The sequence below is a fragment of the Vulpes lagopus genome, chromosome 8, assembly GCF_018345385.1.
Source record: "Vulpes lagopus strain Blue_001 chromosome 8, ASM1834538v1, whole genome shotgun sequence".
In the NCBI taxonomy this organism is placed as follows: Eukaryota; Metazoa; Chordata; class Mammalia; order Carnivora; family Canidae; genus Vulpes; species Vulpes lagopus.
In genome coordinates, this window is record NC_054831.1 from 59,280,844 (window position 1) to 59,299,950 (window position 19,107).

Here is a 19,107-nt window from a genome sequence, read left to right on the forward strand (position 1 = left end):
AAATAAATGAATGCAGAGACCAGTAATGTTTAAATAAGCCTTTGTGTTGTCACTCAGTTATAGCCTCCATATTCATCTCTATAAAGTGGACCTTTATACTTTTGAATGGAGGTGCTTTAAATACATGTAAATATATGCAGATAAGCATATGAATCTTAAAATGTTGCAGGCCTTATAGCTACAAGTAACCTCAATTGTGTGTTTTCTGTGAGAAAGTCTTGTCAAACTATTCTAAGGCTTCGAATACAAAAGTTAGTAACCTAGCAGAATCGGATTATTTTCTCTGAGCAACGTGGACCATAGCACCCTTGCCTAGAAAAACCATATGAAGGTTAGAGATGGAATTCTATGAAATTCTGTAAATGTGAAGTGATGATTATATAAGAAAATGGATTTATCAATAATACATTGCCCTGGGGTAATTCTGCACTCAAGCAAACAGTTCTTCAAATAGAATGACATCTCTACTCCTAAGTAAAGCATACATTTGGAATAAAGAAGGAATGATTACATTTGCTTTTTAAAAATGAAACTAACTTAATAATTAACCTATTTCTTGAGTCAAGTGCAGGCCTGAAAATAAAGGTAGGGTTTTCTTCTTTCTCCAAACATGTCTGCTGTTTTATCTTCCAGGGATTTACATTGGAAATGAAGAAATGTTCAAAAAATGAATTCTCTTAGGCATTATATTAGAGATTCAGCTATTTTGAATAATTAGCTTCATTTGTTAAATATTTGAAATATTTTCTACTCTGAGGTAAAGAGTAGCATAGTGGAAGATGAGAGTTACAAATGATATGCATTTTTCAGAAGAATCCTTCTTATCAATTAATAAGAAACAGTAGGCCCATTCCATCTCCTATTTCTCTTAGAGTTTCTTTTCTAAAGAGATATTATTTTTTATTCAAAGCATCAGAGAATTTCCTATTTCCTTGAGTGACATGCTGTGCGTTGTTTCAGAAATGGGAAGGCTGTGGCGGCAGGAGGGAAGGAAGGCAGCACCCATCTCAGCTCTGTGTTTAGCTGACTGTGTGCAGCTGGCTAGCTGTGGACAGCCAACAGTTACCTTCTGAGACTCAGTTTCCTCATCTGTAAAATGAGGATTTCTAATCTAGGTGATCTCCAAGGGTCCTTTTAACTGTGCTCTTTTTGACTGTTTTTTGGACAGTGAAGCAATTTCAACTGTTATTTGTGTCTTGCAATTTAAACAGAGGATTTACAAGCCATGGAAAGCAAAATTGCTGTCGGCTGTGGCATTGTTAAAGGCTGATATTAATTGTGAAAGGGCTTTCTCTCTGATCACTTTTTCCTCTCTTGTCCTGATTTGCTTAATTGCTGACAGTCTACCTTGTTTCCTAGTGAATAAGACTCCTTCATCTTCTGGAGATTGTTTTAATTACCTTGATCTTTTAGATAGCATATTGCCTGCCGGCTTGCATCTGCCAGGGGTCTCTGCCGGGCTAGTTTTTCATGCAGTGTTTTCATGCATCGGGAACAAGTTGACTTCAGACTGTCTCTAAGACTGATAGGATTTTGTTGTTGCTGTACATTGCTTTATAAAGCAATCTGATTATGGGATACACCTTAGAAACAAAAATGTGTTTAGTTTCTCATCAGAATGGTTTGGTTTCATCTCACCGCCTTGCCCCATTCAGGAATAGAGTTGTTCCCATACAGGGTGGCTGTACCACCTCCTGGCTGGAATTTCTGGTTATGTTCAGCCCTATGGTCAACTTTATCCTTTTGGTTCTCAGGTCTTAATATGAGCCCTCCTCTTCCTCCAATGTGAATTTGGAATAAAGAAGTAATAAAGAAGTCTTTAATAACCTTTCACTTTCTTAGGGATCTTTTCTTCTTTTTAATTGTACAAGGCAAGAAAGTCTTTCCATTTTTTTCTGCAAAGATTTTCTTCAGGTTTAGTATAACCTTTAAAGAACACCTGAGGAGCACCTGGGTGGCTCAGTTTGTTGAGCGGTCTACTCTTGGTTTCAGCTGGGCTCATGATCTCAGGTGGTAGGACCAAGCTCTGCATGGGGCTTGGGATTCTCTCTCTCCCTCTCCCTCTACCCCTCCTCATGCTGCCCCCACCCAGGGCTTGCCTACTCTCTCTCTCTCACATAAAACACAAATAAATCTTAAAGAATACCTGAAAAATCAATAAATGTTAAATATATTTATTATTGATTTACAGCTCAGTCAGAAACTCTCATGCCAACATGGGCCAAGCAGATAAGGTGGGGGTAGAGTACAGCCCTCAAGAGTACTGGCCTCTGCTCCAGAGGGTGGCCTGTACTAGGTCCAGCCAATTATTGTCATATAGGAAGGTGGCCTAGTATTTCCAGAGCTTATGATTTTTAAGCAGAATTTAGAACTATAGATATTATGTGAACTCTCCTAATTTTTGAATTCTAGCTCATAAAAATCTATACACTGATCTGGCCAAATAAATTACATCTATGTCCAGATCAGTCATTGAGCTGCCAGTTTATCTCAGCACAAGGCACTAGCAGGGCCTTGGACTATTATTTTGTTAAGGAGTAGATGGAGGAGCTGAGTTATCTAGTTATTCCCTGTCCTTCAAGATTCAAATGCTCAAGGTGCATTTAGATCTGTTTTACTGGGGATTCCTGGGTGGCTCAGTGGTTTGGCGCCAGCCTTTGGCCCGGCGTGTGATCCTGGGGAGGCGGGATCGAGTCCCGCGTCGGGCTCCCTACATGGAGTGTGCTTTTCCCTCTGCCTGTGTCTCTGCCTCTCTGTGTCTGTGTTTATCATGAATAAATAAAAATAAAATACAAAAAGTCTAGATCTGTTTTACTGATTAAATAAATCAATTTGGTTGAATCTTGTGAAGAAATTTGAATACTTCCCTGGAGGGAACATGCTTTCTCATGTATTTTGGTGGAACTTCTCTTTTACTGTGAATACCCTATCATGGATACCTGACTTCATGTTAAATACTGGGGCAGATGATTTTAGAGAGCTCCCAACTGACACCCAGCAACTTAATTTTCCAAGAATTTATTAAATGACTGATATATATTAAGCACTGTCTAGGTTGTGGTTATGTTATTCAGTTTCATAGGTGTTTGCAATGGACTGAGTGTGTCCTCTCCACTCCCCATTTATAAAAATGTTGAAATTGTAACTTCCAATAAGATGGTATTACGAGGGGGAGCCTTTGGGTGGTGATTCACCTGCATGAGGGGGATTAATGACCTTATGAAAGGAAACCTAGACAGCCCTCTTTGTACCATGAAAATACAAGGAAGAAGTCAGCAATTTATAACATGGAGGGGCGCTCTCACCAGAACCAGACCGTACTGGAACCCTGATCTCGGACAGCCAGCCTCCAGAACTATGAGAAATACATTTAAATTGTTTCTAAGCCACCCAGTCTATGGTACTTTGTAATAGTAGTCTAAGCTGACTAAAACTAAATTATTTAGGTTCTAGTACCTTAGCAGCCTATGTAAGCAAACCAGAACCAGCAGCCTATGTAAGGAAACCAAAACCCAGACACTTGGAATTTGCCTCCTCAGCTCTGTTACCTAAGCTAGTCAAGTTCCTTGTTATGCCAAATAAGGAGAGCAACCCTGCATCAGCCAATTCATGTTTGCCTGGCATAACTTTTGTTCATGCTAACCTTGGGCTATAAAACTATAGCTTCGTATTGCTCTTCACAGCTCTTTTGTTTTGTTGATTGGATGATTTCTAATTCACGGAATTGCTTAAAAAAAAAGCCATCTAAATCCAAAAATTAAGTTTCTGTGGTATTTTCTAACACTCTTTTGAAATGACTTTTTAAAAAAGATTTTATTTATTTGAGAGAGAGTGGAGGGGGTGAGGAGCAGAGGCAGAGGGAGAAGCAGGATCTCCACTGAGCAGGGAGCCCAATGAAGGGCTTGATCCCAGGACCCTGGGATTGTGACTGGCTGAAGGCAGAGCCACCCAGGTACCCCTGAAATGAATTTGAATAGCTTTCTTTTAGCGGTCCAAACATCACTGATCAAAATCTTCTGTTACATTGCAAGTCCTAGAGAAAATAAGACATGCACATATCACTTTTTATTACCTAATAAAACTTAAAGGAACTCTGGTTATATTAAGATCTTTCTGTCATGAGATTTTGGGTAGGGAGAGGAGGCAGAAATTGAGTTCTGACATTATTTCTCAGAAAGGTCATTCATTAAGTTTACTCTTTCTATGATATTCCCAATGAACTGATTTGGAAGTTATCAAATGGAAATGGATTATTATCTTAGAGAAGATGCCTTTATGACCAATGTGGTAATCAGAATGCTGCTTAGATTGCCAAAGAGGGCAGAGGGTGAGTTGTAGCAGAAACACCTGAAGAAGGACAGTTATAGATTAGAGCACTCATTCTGGGCTGGTAGTTCATACCAGTGGTATGCCAGATGCTCCCTCACACTGGAGTGGAGCACAGCATTCTCAGCAAGAATTGATAAAAGAGGAGTGCTATTGAAGGATACACTGTGGAGTTTTAATTTGTGTAGAAAGAAAACATGAAATCTGGAGCTTTGCAACAGGTCCCAAGAAGTAGAATTTTGGAGTTAATTTAACTGTAGGAGAAGAAAGGAACAGAAGATTTTGGAAACATGGGTGTGCCAGGTGAAATTCAGTCCTAGGGCAAGATATGTCAAGGTTTCCCCTGACATTTCCTCTTATCTGCTGCCAATGGCACGTTTGTTTCAGATTGGGATGTTGGTGGTGGAGGGTTCCATATTCATGTGCAGTGTGGGGCTTGTGAGAGCTGGATCTGCAACTCTACTGTCAGGAGAAGGTTGCTATAACTTGTGCCAATTATCCTCAAAACCAGCCTAGATCCAGCTTCCTTCCTTCTTCTGCCCTACCATGCCTCTTTTCCACTTCCCCTGCTTGTCCTAAAATCTTTTAGGCCCCAAGCCCAGAGCATCATAGTACTGATTAATACCAGAAATTCATAAAACATTTTTTTTAGTTTCTTGTGGGAGGAGTTTTTGTTTTGTTTTGAAAGTGTAAACTAAACTAAATGGGAAGAGATCTTCAATTTTTAGATTAGTAGAATTGGGATTTGCTTATTTCTTTAATTCTGAGGAGCTGGATAAGACAACAGTGTGCAAAATCAAGTAACATGCAAAGATGGTGAAGCTGTTCTTTAACTATGCCAGGATTTATGGCCAATAAGGCACTTAAATGTCAGATATTTTTTCACCTTTAATTCTCATTCTACCTTGTGATGTTCTCATGTCTTATGTAGAAACCAAGACTTGTCACAGAATATTAAGAATTAGGTTGCAAGTTCAACATCTCCTTGACTCCAAGGTGCATTTTGTTAACCCTCCCTGCAAAAGTGTCTGGTCTGTGATCTCAAAGTTTATCTAGACTGACTTTCAAGGAGTGCATGATAGACAATTACCCTCAGAATAACAAAGCCACTTTCTATTTTAGAACACCTATTATTAAAGAAATTGAAGCTTTTGTTAGATACTCATTTGCACAGGTCAGAATAAGTGTAGAGAATTCCCTCAGTGTATTCCTCAGGGAGGTCTTTCTCCCTAAAGGTCTTGAAGAGCAGAAAAAATGGAAGGCAGGATTTATGTTTCATTTGGACAAGTGGTCACATACTGTGTAGGATTGTGCAGTTGGATTGCCAAGGGCCTCCTGCCACTTCCAAAGTAATTCTGTCACCATGATGACACATTATTAGTCATTTTCACAATTAGAAATTCATCCTTTTGAGTTAAGTTAATCTCTAGAACTCCCTTGAAGGTCTACAAGTGGTAGAAGTCTCGCTAAAATAACATATTAAAACTTTAGCCTGAATGATTTGATATTAGCAAATTCTTGAAATAATTGGAAAAGACAAATATATAAAAAGTGTTAAACAGTGATTAAATAGTAAAAAAAAAAGTAAAATTGTAAATAGTAAAATTTGTAAATAGTTAAAATTGTAAGTAGTTTAACGCTGGAAAATGAATGAAAACATGGGATGGGATTTTGGAAAAGAGGGAGAAGCAGAAGCAAGGTGTGAACATGGTGGTAACCTGATAGAGTACAGGACATTGAAAGGGGCAGGGAGGTGAAGAAAGGGAGGGTGAGACAGCTATGACCTGCTACAGAGGTTAAATTCAGCTAGATGCCCTCTCTGTTATCACAGCAGAAATAAGGCAGAAATATGCCCATGATCTCTTACAGGCACTTTTGGTTTCATTGTCTTAAGGCACATAGAGTTTTACTTTATTTAAACTTACACATTTCAGACAAAGGTGATCACAAACTTAAAGAAATGAGAGAAAGAAAGAAATGCGATACTAAAAGCAAAGAAACAAAAATTCTAAACTTCTTTCTTTGTAAAACATGATAGCTATAAATCCAAAAAACCCCAATTCTGGAAAAATCAACTACAATGGGTCATTCAGACAATGTGAAATTTATGTGTACCTCCAGCAGATGGTCATCTAGCTTCCTGTATTTCCTGTATATACTGTTTAAATTGAAAATGGTGGAAAGAGTAAATTATGTGACAGTGAAAACTTCTTACCATTTTAGAGCTAGTATAGAAACAGGCCAAATAAAAAATGTATAAAAGGCACATGTCCCTGAGAAGAGCCAAAGCAACAATGAAGGGACCCATAAGAGGAAGGTTTAGAAAGAACATGGATACAGACTTGTGGGATCATGTAAACCTGATCTTTGGAAGATGTGTCACGATAGCCGTAGGCATGTAGTGGTTAAAGGAACATGATTGATGAAAATGGAGAGAGGTTTTCCTACGCACAATGTAGGCTCTGGTCCAATCTTAACCCATTGGGATTGGAAATGATGTTGACTTTCCAGGGAGCCATGTACCTGAACTAGTTTTAGATGGATTTCTGGGGGTGTGGAGGCAGAGGCACCACAACCTTCTCCCATGTCCTTTTCAGGAGCATACTTTTCTTCTGAAATACTTTCTATTTAAAGACTTCCAGAAAGTGAGCTTAAATGGTGGGAAGAGGAGTCAGTGAGAGCTAACTCTAAATTATTAATCCAGGATGCACATCAGAATGGGCCCAAAGCCCTTCAGATCCATCCTCTCATTCCCTAAGCCTTTAGTTGGCTGCCAGTTTGGAGAGGAGAGAGTGAACGAGAAAGATTGGGTCTGCCTATCAGACACAGCCAAGACAGAACAACTCCAGGCACTATCGGGTCAAGGCAGAATTATATATGTGCTGATTCTGGTCTTTCCAACATAATCCACATTTAGAATACAACTGTATGCACCTATATTGTTGGATTTGTTCCCAACCAAGATGTAAGGGGCCATAGAAGTGAGCAATTCAAGATTTGCTTTGTGATTGAATCCCACACTGAAGGGAGATTAAATTCAGTTATCTTAAGTTTGGACCAGGCAACAAAATGTTGCCCCAACCTTTTAAAAGGCAAGGCCAAAGGGGCCGGTGTCTGTATAGGGTATCATTTCCAGATGATTGAGTGTATAGGGTATAGGATCCTCTCTCTTTAGTTTGCCTTCTTTCTGAGGTTCAATGAGCAGCTGCTGGTGGAAATATGCATCTGGTACTAAATAGCACAGCTGCGTGCATTTCACCAGGCTTCAGGGTTTATAAATTTGTGGTAGAACTTTGGAGAATTTCAGGGACTGCCACCCTAATAGAATAGGGAAGGAAAATTGATATAGCTCTGCATGCCTACTATTCATTTTAATGAGTGGCTCTGAGAGACAAGCAGGCTGCTAAACCACTTATTTTTCAGTTAATACCAGAACTGACTAGAAATACATTCAGAAGGAAAACACAGTAATTAATTTGTCACTGAAACCTGAGGGGTCCGGCTCCACTTATAAGTGATAATGAATGTTTTGCATGTAATTAGCAAGAATAATTAGCACATTCCTGGTAACAAATAGACTGACTGGTACTCTGCAAACAAAATTAATTGTTGTGCTAACGGAGGCAATTGTGTCTCTTTATTGTCTGACAATGTCCCTTATTTCACTAATACCTACTTTAGACCTCTGTGGCTTTGTGCAGATAGGAAGGGGAATCTATAAAATTGTCCCTCTTCCATCTGCTCCTCAGAAATTTCGGCACCACCAGGGGACTTGTTTGTCAAAACTTGTTAAACAATTTGTAATCTTTAACATGTGTTTTACTGTATTAATGGATGAACCTATCAAATCAACTTACTGGTTAAACCAGGAAAGCTACTCAAATCAATCAAATGCTGACATTTTTAAACTCTGGAGCTTTTTTTCTATTTTTTCTTTTTATTTTTTTACCTTCCCTTCCAGTTTCCAATGTTTCCAATGAAAACATTGAACTAGAAATGAGAGGGGGAAAACTTCCAGTTAAACTTTCCTGTTGCATCCTGAGATGACTTTTGCCACCTTAGAGTGGGTCTGTATTGCAGGTCTGCTTGTGTTTGCAGCCTGCAATTGTGCTGCTAAAAAGAAACACAGGGAATTCATCTTATGGTCCTGGAAACCATCCTAAACAACATTTAAAATTAACACACACAGTAGGCTTCTTCCTTCCTAACTTTAAAACACAGTTTTTAAACTTCTAAGGCTTACGATATGGGAAATAATTTCAATAAACAAATATTCTAGTAATTCTTGGAATATTTGCAGAAGCTGAGAACCCTGTGGCATACCCTCTAATAGGACTGCATCCCTGTGGGTGCTCTCCACAGCATAGGCATAATAAATGATCATATCAATTGAACAGAAATTGAATTTAGGTGCTGGTGGGTACAGTGACAGTTATTTTCCTATGACTCTCCTAATAAGAACCTGAGTTTTCGAACTTTTACCTTTGGGAAGTGAAACAAATATTTTATAAAAAGTGAGTTCCTACTATAAGTAAATTTGACAAGGGATTCTCAGATAATGGTGCACTTACAATTCTTGGTTTATTCCTACCTACATTGCAACTTATTTCACATTGTCCTAAAATTAGTTCTATATTTATCAGGTAATAAACCGCTTGATCGAAGAGGCTACATCAAATTATCCTCATATTTCCAACACCCAGCAAAGTGCCCTTTGAGGAATGTTTTGTTTCAATGAACAATCATGGAGAAAGGATTAGGGCCAATCATTTCCAGCTGATTGAGTATAGATGTAAAAGGACAGTTATTTTCTCATGACCATCCTATTAGGAACCTGAGTTTTTAAGCTCTTACTTTTGGAAGGTGAAACAAATATTTTGTGTAAATTTCCTTTGATAAATTGACCACCAGCTTTAAACAGAATAAGTTTATAGCTAATTATTTGGCCTTTAAGCTTTCCTCTTATGTGAAAGCATGCTATGAATTTTGCAGTTAGGTTGTGACCACTTCTTACACTGATGTTATACTGATATATGCCCAGAATTTCCATTAATCTGGTTGAAATGATCACATGCAGTTGTGGCAAAAATAGATAGTGATGCATTATGTTCTTCATCAGTCAGTCAGGAGAAGGAAGACTACTCTAAAAGGGAGAAAGTTGCATAAGCCAAAATTTTAACAAGTGGAAAGATAAACTAAGATCTACTTTTTGTTGGAGATAAACTGGTTTGTCTTCTAACTGGGTCCTTAAATTCAAGATTAGAAGCTGGATTTGCATTTCCTGTCCCTTTTACATTCTCATTTGTAATCCTTATTAATTAGGAAGGTGGCATTGACTAAATTCTTAACGCAAATTTAGAGATTTTATTAGGCTAAAAAAATTACTTTGCAGGCAGCCCGGTTGGCTCAGCAGTTTAGTGCCTGCCTTCAGCCCAGGGCCTGCTCCTGGAGACCCGGGATCGAGTCCCACGTCAGGCTCCCTGCATGGAGCCTGCTTCTCCCTATGCCTGTGTCTCTGCACACCCCCCACCCCATGAATAAATAAAAAATTACTTTGAATTGTTTTACATTGTTTAGCATTCAGGAAGGATGCGTGAATCAAGAGAGCTTTCTTTTTCCTGGGTATAACCTCCAGTAGGGTTTCCACTGGGTGTTCAGAAAAAGAAAACAAATATTAGAATTTTTGGGGGTACAAGCAGTAGGAATTATAAGTATTTTGTATACATGTGATGATATACTAGAACTCAGCATTTTCATGGTGTTAGGTAAAATCATAAGTTTGCAAATGTTTCCAGCTTGTCTTGTCCTAACTCCAGGTTTGGACTTTTTCTTTCTTCCTCTTCTTTAGCCATTCTTGTCAGTTCTGTGTCCTGTGCTGTGGTAGAGGACAGTGAGAGTCAGGAGCCATCATGGGGTGAGAGGATCATTTCTGGCTGACAGGATGTTGCTGGGCAGCTAGGATCTGTTTTTCAGCTGTGATTTTTGCATAAGTACAGCAAGAATCCTTTCCACATGCTCGATGGAAATGGAAAAGTGTATTTTATGAGTAATAAGATGCTATGGAATTTGGTCAGTTGAGAAGAGTGTAATCTGGGGTGTGTGGGTCCGGCCTGTCAGAATTCTGAAACATCTTTAAGTCGGGAGTTCCTGGCAGTATACTCCACCCTTGGTTTGCATGGTGTTTTGTTTTTCACTTATATTCAGACTAACTGAAAGAACATAGTGGATGCATAGTAGAAGGAAATTAGGTGTAGAGGTTAGAGAAATCAGGACGAGAACATACTCTTAACATGCATTGAAATAAAGGACATATGTCTGTTCTGCTCTGGAAATCTACTGATACTAATGAATGGTCTTTTAAGTCTCAGGAATTAGGCCTAAGAAGTTAGAAACAATAGCTGACTTAAATTTGAAACAAAGAAGAAGCTCTTTTAATATTAAAATCCCTATTAAAATTCTTCAAGCAAAATTTTAGGTCACTTTCAGGAAGAGCTTTTTTTTAATTGCTTACACCTGACTGATTCCTCAAGCACACAGGGCATCCTTCATTCTTTCCATCCAAATGTATATACAGATATAGCTTTTCAGTATGCGGAGTCCACACTGTAGTATAATGGAGCAAATGTCCATAATCATGAATCCCTCCCTGGTTGCCCTCCTCTGGACCCTTTCTTCCCCAAGCCTGGCACTTACCTTACTTACTAGGACTTAACTTACTTGAACTTAACTTACTAGTTTGACTTTCTCTGAACCAGAGCAATGTACTCATGGAGTGATTTTTAAGGTTGAGTAACTGTGTCTGCAGGTGTTTGACATTTAAACCTTGAAGCTGAAACAGGAGTCTGGTCTCTCTGTATCCATTCATGATGAATGTCCTTGAAATATTCCACTTAAATCTTTAGCTGCAGTCAGTTTGCACTTCAACTGTGGACATCATTAGGAAATGGAAAAAAGGAGTCTTTCTTCATTTATAATTGGGAGGGCAGCCAGTTCTGGAAACAAGAAGCTTTCTTCTGAGTTGGCATAGTCTAACTCCCCCTACCCTTCCCGCGCCCTCCCGCAGGTCAGAGTAAAAACTGGTGAACCCAGGAGAGGTGACTTTCTTTGTTAAGTTGTCCATATGTTGACTAATATTTGGCAACCAAATGTTTTAAACCATCTATATACTGTTAGAGTATATAAACTCTAGCAGAGCAGATCTGTGTGAAGCTTCATAACATTCCAAAGGAGTAAAATCTCCTTGACTCTTGGACTACCAATGTCATTGCACTAATGGACGATTCTATCAATTGCAGGAAATAACCTAAATAATTTTTGAGCAAGATTGAAACAAATATTACAATAGTCACAAGGCTGATTCTAAGGAGTGGTTGGTCATTTCCTTCACTTCTGAAAGCCTTCAGAGAATGATTTGCTTTACTTCCTCTACTAGGACCGGTGAGTCCCCCTGTTTAATTTGATTAACTATTCAATTTGATAACTTTCCAATAAATTGTAATGTTTTCTTACTGATATGTTAATTCTCATCTATGGGGGGAACACTTTGTTGCCTCAAGGCTATCCTATATATTCTATAGGTGTTTGGGACATGTATGGGCCACCACCACATTCATGTATGTCAAACATGAGGCTTTTTCTGGAATGCACTACTCATTCAGTGTGACTTGACTGGCCCCTTATGGGAAGGGTGGGGACAAACTGAAAGGAATAACTGAAATCACACCAAAACAAATTTAGAAGAAAAATAGTGTAGAGTTTCATGGCATCAGCCTTAAGCTTGAGAGTCCCAGTGTTTCACCCCAAAGGGGGTCTTTCTGATCTCACTAATTTCACAAGTGAGTTTGAGCTCATTGACTACACACTTAGCCTGCATACATTAGATAGACACCGCTTTGAACTTTAAAGCACTTTTCAAAATTTCTTCTTTTACTATTACTTTACAGTCACGGCCTAGGAATAGTAATGTGCACATCCACAACTAACACTTGCTCAGCACTTTGTAGCTTACTCTAGCACCTGGTGAGGACTTTCACATCAACAATTTTCCCCACTCGTCTGCCCATCTTCAGAGCAGGCCAGGCCAGGGAGCAATAATCAGCACAAGGTAGATGATAAATGTATATTTCCATTTGATCTTCACAATAGCACTGAGATAAATAGATCCAGAGAGAGGGGATGCATTCCTCATGGCTCTAGTCGAGAATGACAGAGCCAGAACTCAAACCCACACTTTCTGACCTCCAGTGCAAGCTCATTTCATGCCACCATTACTGATGAGGAACTGTCATTAATAGTTTAAATAGTGGTAAGGCATACAGGATGTTCTGGAAAGCCCCTAGTCTTATATTCCTCTTTTGTCAACCATCCTCATTGACTGTACAGTGAAATCATATGAGGTACCTAACTGAGGTCTACCAAGTGCCATGTTCTGGAGCAAGTATTTTCTACATATGGACTTGTTAGTTCTTGCAACAGCTTGGAGGTACATACAATCATTACCCTCTGGTTACTGTTGAAGGGTGGAGTAACTTGCCCAACTTTCAGCTGGAATGGGATCTCAAGCTATCTGTCTCTAGACCTGTGCCCTTAAGCGAAGAGACCTCATGCTTTCATCTACTACAGTGCAATGTGGTGCTGACTTCTATAGTATGATGCCTCGCTAAGCCCATTCTTACCAGGAAACTAATGCCTGAGGTTGAGGCCTTCTGAGGGGATCCTGAGTTAGAAGCTCATATTAGGATATGTCCTCCCACACTCACCGTTATCCAGCACCCCACCTTTTAGTGCACAAATCCATTCTCTCCCCTTTGAGGAAGGTACATAGAGGAATCATCTTTTCTAGTCCTGGAGAGGGAGACCAGATTCCTTTCTGCTTTCTACATCCAGTTGAAACAATACCATACCACTTTCTCTCTCACAGGCCTGCTTTCTGCATTTTGGCCAGTCTTTAATCTTCCCTGGATCTTTATTCATGTCTTCATATGTCTTTTAAGATATGGACACAAAAATTGACACAGTAGCTTTCATAGACAATTAACTAAAAACTAATTAGAGCTCTGGGTCTATTTTCCAGCATTTGCATATCATTCCTCTATTACTGCATCCCAGCTCCAAGCTAGCTATTGAGTAGCAGCACTGGCTGGTGTTCAATGTGTGAACTTTCTAACTCCCTGGGTCTTGCCAGTCTTGTTAGGGTGGCCTTATTGAAGGAATTTTTTTAACCTCAAGATATGATGACTTACATTAAACTCTTGGACTTCATTCTGGTTTTCACGAGCCATTAATACATTTTTAAATTTATTAATTCAATATAAACCCCCTTTCATTAAAAGAAAGACTTTTGATAAACGATTGTAATCCCATATACACTTTATAAATTATGTTATTTTGTGTAGAAACCTAAAACAAATTCCTAAGACTACACATTCTTGAGCTAACTGACTCATTGGATCACAAACACACAGACATATACACAAATATCTGAGAAAGGGTTTCTCCACGAGTCCATGGTAAGTTATAGCATGATCATATGCAACTTTGTGTTCTACGATGCTACCAAGGGAAGTGGTGAAAAGTACAACTATTTTAGACTCATGACTGAGTTGGGAAAATACTGGAAAAGGCAGAATCACTACATATTGGCATAAAGACAAACAGATAATTCAGAAAGTTGTGGTATGTTATACAAGTGTTGGATTCTTTGTGCCAAAAATTTCCTATTCAAATTTAATAGTATTCAATGGATTACACAGAAATACGTTTCTTATTTTATAGCTATAATTTGACCATAAGTCTAATATAATAATGTAATACAGCGTTTCACTGTCTATTTGGAGAGAGACAGTTTTTTAGTTATAAAATTACAATCATTGTATTCTCAAGGTACATAAATGAATTCATTACTCAGGACAGATTTAAGCATAGAATAGTATTTGAATAATGTAAGCCCTTAAGAATATAGTTAATTATTCCTAAAATAAATTTAATATTGATAGTGCTTATTTTTATGATTCAAAAATTGGAAAGAACACAAGAAATATCAATATAGAATTAAAATAAAGCTAGTTATAAGTACATCTGATTGTTGTTAATTGCTGTTTAAATAATTATTTTCCTGGTAGGTGTGTTTGTGTATGTACAGTATGTATACATATATTGGTGTGTGTGTGCATGCATGCATGTGGTGTATATGTGTATACATGTGTATGACATGTGCCTGTGCATGCGGTGCATGACCATGCATGTGGTATGTGTATGTGGTACATGTATGTATGTGCATACTATGTACATGTTTCCACGTATGCATGTGCACTATGCAGTACATGAACATGTGTGCATGTGTCCATGCATGTGCGTGTACACAAGCATGGTATATGTGCTGTGTGCATGCATGGCATATATACATAACATGTGCCCATGTGCCATGTATGTGTGGTACCTGTATATGTATTTTGCCATGCATGCACATGCATGTGCATGTGACATGCTTGTATGTATAAGTGTGTAGTGTGTTGCAAAGCCAGACACAGTATGAGTTTAGGCTTCTACTCTGGCAACTGGCTCTGCTTTCCTGGATCTTGCAGTGTTTGACATTGTCTGAAACAAAAGCTTTACAGCCTGAGGGCTACTAATTACACAGACTACATTTTTCTCCCTGGATTTCTCATGGCATTGCTCGTGACACACAACATTAATGTCCAGATTCTGAAAAAGTTTCTTTTTTCTTGTAATGAGACAAATGTGCATACAGCTGTTTTCAGATACAGATGTTTTCTCATGGTAACCATTGGTTTTCAGCAATACATTCTGGAGGAACAAGAGAGGTTGAGAGGAAATGGGACACTAAGGAAACTTGAGAATACCCCAGCCAGCCCACCCACCTGTGTTCCACCCTAGTCCAGTTGCATCTCATCTTCATGGTTTTGTCTGTCTTTGCTAATTTTTTTCCCATTTTTTTGTCCTTCTTACTATTTTACCTTCTCTAATTCCACTGACTATTCCTTAAATTTGAGACTTTTCCATAGTCTAAAACTTGCCAAAGCTCCCTCAACCCACCCTAATTGTAATTTCTCTGTGCATATCCCAGAGCCAGGCACTGTTGTAAGCACTTTTCCATTTTTTATTTTGTGTGATCTACCCAATAACTCCCTGAAATAAGTACTATTATTATCTCAATTCTATTGCTTTAGAAAGTAAAAGTAACATTAAACATTTGTTCAAGATCACACAAGTTTTGAACAGAATATTGGGACCAAACCATGTTATGTTTGCTGCCACCAAATTACACTGCCTACTCTTTCTTCCCTGAACACTTTTAGCATATGTGTTAGTAATGCATATTCTAATTTTTAGTAATAGGTCATCTGCTCTCTGGACATTGCTTTCTTTGTTTGTTGTGACTAGATCCCATTTGTTCAAAGAGATTGTGATCATACTGTGTCTCTTAACTAGGAGGCTTTCTGTTTATCTTTGGATTTTTCTAAACCATTTTATTTAGTTTATCCTACTTCTATTATGCTTCAACCACCCCCTTCCTTCTTTCTGTCTTTTGTATATCCTCCCTTTTCATTTCAACTCTTATCATGTGGAAATTAAATTTTATTTGTTATATTGGTTTCCTTTGAACTTGTTAAATGTAAAGTAAATAAGTAACTTTCTTCCTCTTTTAGAAAAATACAAGGACTTATAACCATACTCCAATAACCCCAACACATCCATTTGCTATTGCTGCCCAATCTTTGAGATTGATCTTCTATTTTGTAAACCTCATATATTAAATGTTACCAGTGTTGATTATTATGTAAACTCCTTATGTTTAATTTTTTTCTAATTTACCAATTTGAATTTATCAGTTTCTTTACTGGCCATTTCTTTTTATATCATAGATTTTCCTTTTGGAATCATTTTTCCTTCTTCCTAAAATTCTTTCATTAGAATTTTTTCAGATTTTTAAAAGTCTGATACTGTTTTGATTATTGCTTTGTTCTTAAAATAGAGCTTTGCTCTTGAGGCCTTAGCGTAGCATATACCATTTTATATGGACGGAAAATGTCACCATTTTGGGGGTATTCCACTCTTATTTGTCTTCCACTGTCGCTGCTGAGAAGTCGGCTGTCTGTCTAATTGTTCTTTAGTTGGTGATCTAGATTTTCTTTTTGGGTGCTTCTAAGATCTTTTTTCTCCTTAAAAGTGTCCCTCAATTTGACTGGTTTTTGAAGAATTAATATTTCCTTTGGGTTTACTTGCTTGGGACACTTTGTTTTTCTTTTATTTGTAGATTCATGATTTTAATTGATTCTGAAAAATTTTCAGCTATTATCTGTACATATTTCCTGTACTTTATACTTTTACTCTTTTGCTAAAATTCCAATTACATGCAGGTTAGAGCTTCTCATTCTTTCCTCCAAATCTCGTAACCTTTCATATTTTTCCTTATTTTTCTCCTCTGTACTATATCCTAGTAATTTATCCACATTTATTTCCAGCCTAGCTGAGGCATGTGTTTAGTTTTCCAGGGCAATTTTTTCAGTTCTATTTTCTTATTATCTTACTCGTTATTTTCTTCTTACAATTAACCTCTAAGCTTCACTGGCATACATGTATGTGTGAAGCTGAGAATGTTGAAATAAATGCAGCTGTTCTTACTTCAATAATCAGGCATGTGAATACTGGCCCAATTTTTCATCCTATGTAACTTTATGGGAACTCTCCCAAGACATGATTCAGATGACTGACCTTAAACAACCACCTCCCTGTTCATCCATCAATCATTCACAAATCCATCTGTTTCTGAGTAGATTATTGCAATTGCACTGAAATATCTAGTGTCTACAGTCTCAGGGGAAATGTGTTGCAATCCTCATCAATGGTAATATTCTTTAAGGAAATGTTAGTATAGAAAAGAAGACTTTCATAATAAATTATAAGTATGACTGCATTATCTCTATCTACTTAAACAAATCCAAGGACAAGGATTATAATGATTTGGACTCCACACATTGGAACTAATAGTTTACCAGTAAGGAAAACTTTTCTTCAGGTGAAAGAAAAGCTCCATATTTCCCATTTGCTCATGCCTTGACCTTATAGTGACCTTATAGAACAGTTATAAATGTACTGTTCTAACTTTTGCTTTATTGAAAGTGAATATTTGCCTTAAGTTGCTGAGTTACCAGGTTGTTTTCTCCAGTTGAATCTGTATGTCTTTATTCAGAAGATATCTTTGAATGGAGACATTTACAAATGTTCCATAATGTGAGAAGCTTATAATTGTGTGTGTGTGTGTGTGTGTGTGTGTGTGTATGTTGGGTATTGAAGGGCAATGAAGGACACAGGAAGAAAGAATGAAAAAGATGTGACTGGTGTCTTCATCTTCATTTTCATAATTATATCACTTATAATTGGGATTTCATGTTGAAAATAAAGTATACCCACAATCCCAATCACCAACACCAACCATCTGTCTCACAAGTACAAGAATCCACCATTTCTACAGGTAATGCTGGTTCCTCTTCCTCTGATACCTCTTTAACTATGGGACACACCTCATAAGCCTTTTCTGTTAGTTTCCAGTGAATCCCTCTATAATCCACTTCCTTGGGGGAGATCATTCAGTTCATGGTTTTCAATAACACCTTTATGCCATTGATTTTTAAATATTCATGAACCTAGATGGTACTTTGCAAATTAGTTACAAGCCATCTTCATTTGGATTTCTTTATTCATGTCAAGTTCCACATGTACAAAATCAAAATTATTATCTTCCTCTTCAAATTAATTTTTCTTAACTACTTCTTTTACAGATCCTACCAGGTTGTCTTGTTAAAAATTTTGCAGTTACTTAAAACTCCTTTTATTTCCTCAGCTAAAACTTATTTGTCTAGTAGGCATAGTAAGCACAATGGCCAGGACCTATGATAGTTTTGGAAGACCATGGCAATGTTTTAACTTCTTTGAAAAGATATAAAAAAATTAGGTTAAAAAACTTGTTTAAATATATAGTACTGGTATATTCCTCTTTATACCAAAGAAATCACCATGTGTATACATTTTGTGGAAGAAGAGGCTCATGAAAGTGAACGTGCCTAGCCCTCAGTGACTGATAAGTCCTTCAGTCTTATTGATTCTTTCATGCCATATATCCCTTTCCTTTTCATTTTCCTTTATTGTGATAAGTCTAACTTATTCTTTACCACTTCAGTTCTGAATAATACCTACTAGTGCTATTGGAATCCTAGGATAACATATGTAAATGGACTGGACAGAGAGGAAGTCTTCCATAAAAGTTAAGTGAACCCAACTTTATGCCTCATAAAATCAGCAAGATTAGAAAGATGATTGGCCTTAAAATCAAGAAAACTAGTGGCTGGGGTATTGATCAATCTGAGTCTTGATTTTCTTACCTTTAAATTAATAACTTTACATTTAAACTTTAAATATGTTTAATAATCAGTCTACTGCCTTACAGTGTGGTGATGGGGACCAGTACTTCAATGGAGTTGAAGTAATTGTATAAACTTTTAAGTGTTATACTATGACTTCCTTCATGTTGATTCTTGGACCAAGGACATACACAGACTGAATTTACCAAATGTAAACCCTAACTGGCTTCACTCTCCTTCTTTCACCTAATTTCCCACCAGACTCCCATGTGCTGACCTCTCAGTTCTCCGTCATTCTCACATCCACACCTCTGCTTATAGCAACTCTATCCAGAAATGCTTTTTATGGCTACTATAACTCTGAAATGTATTGCTAACTCTGTATGTATTTTTCCAACCA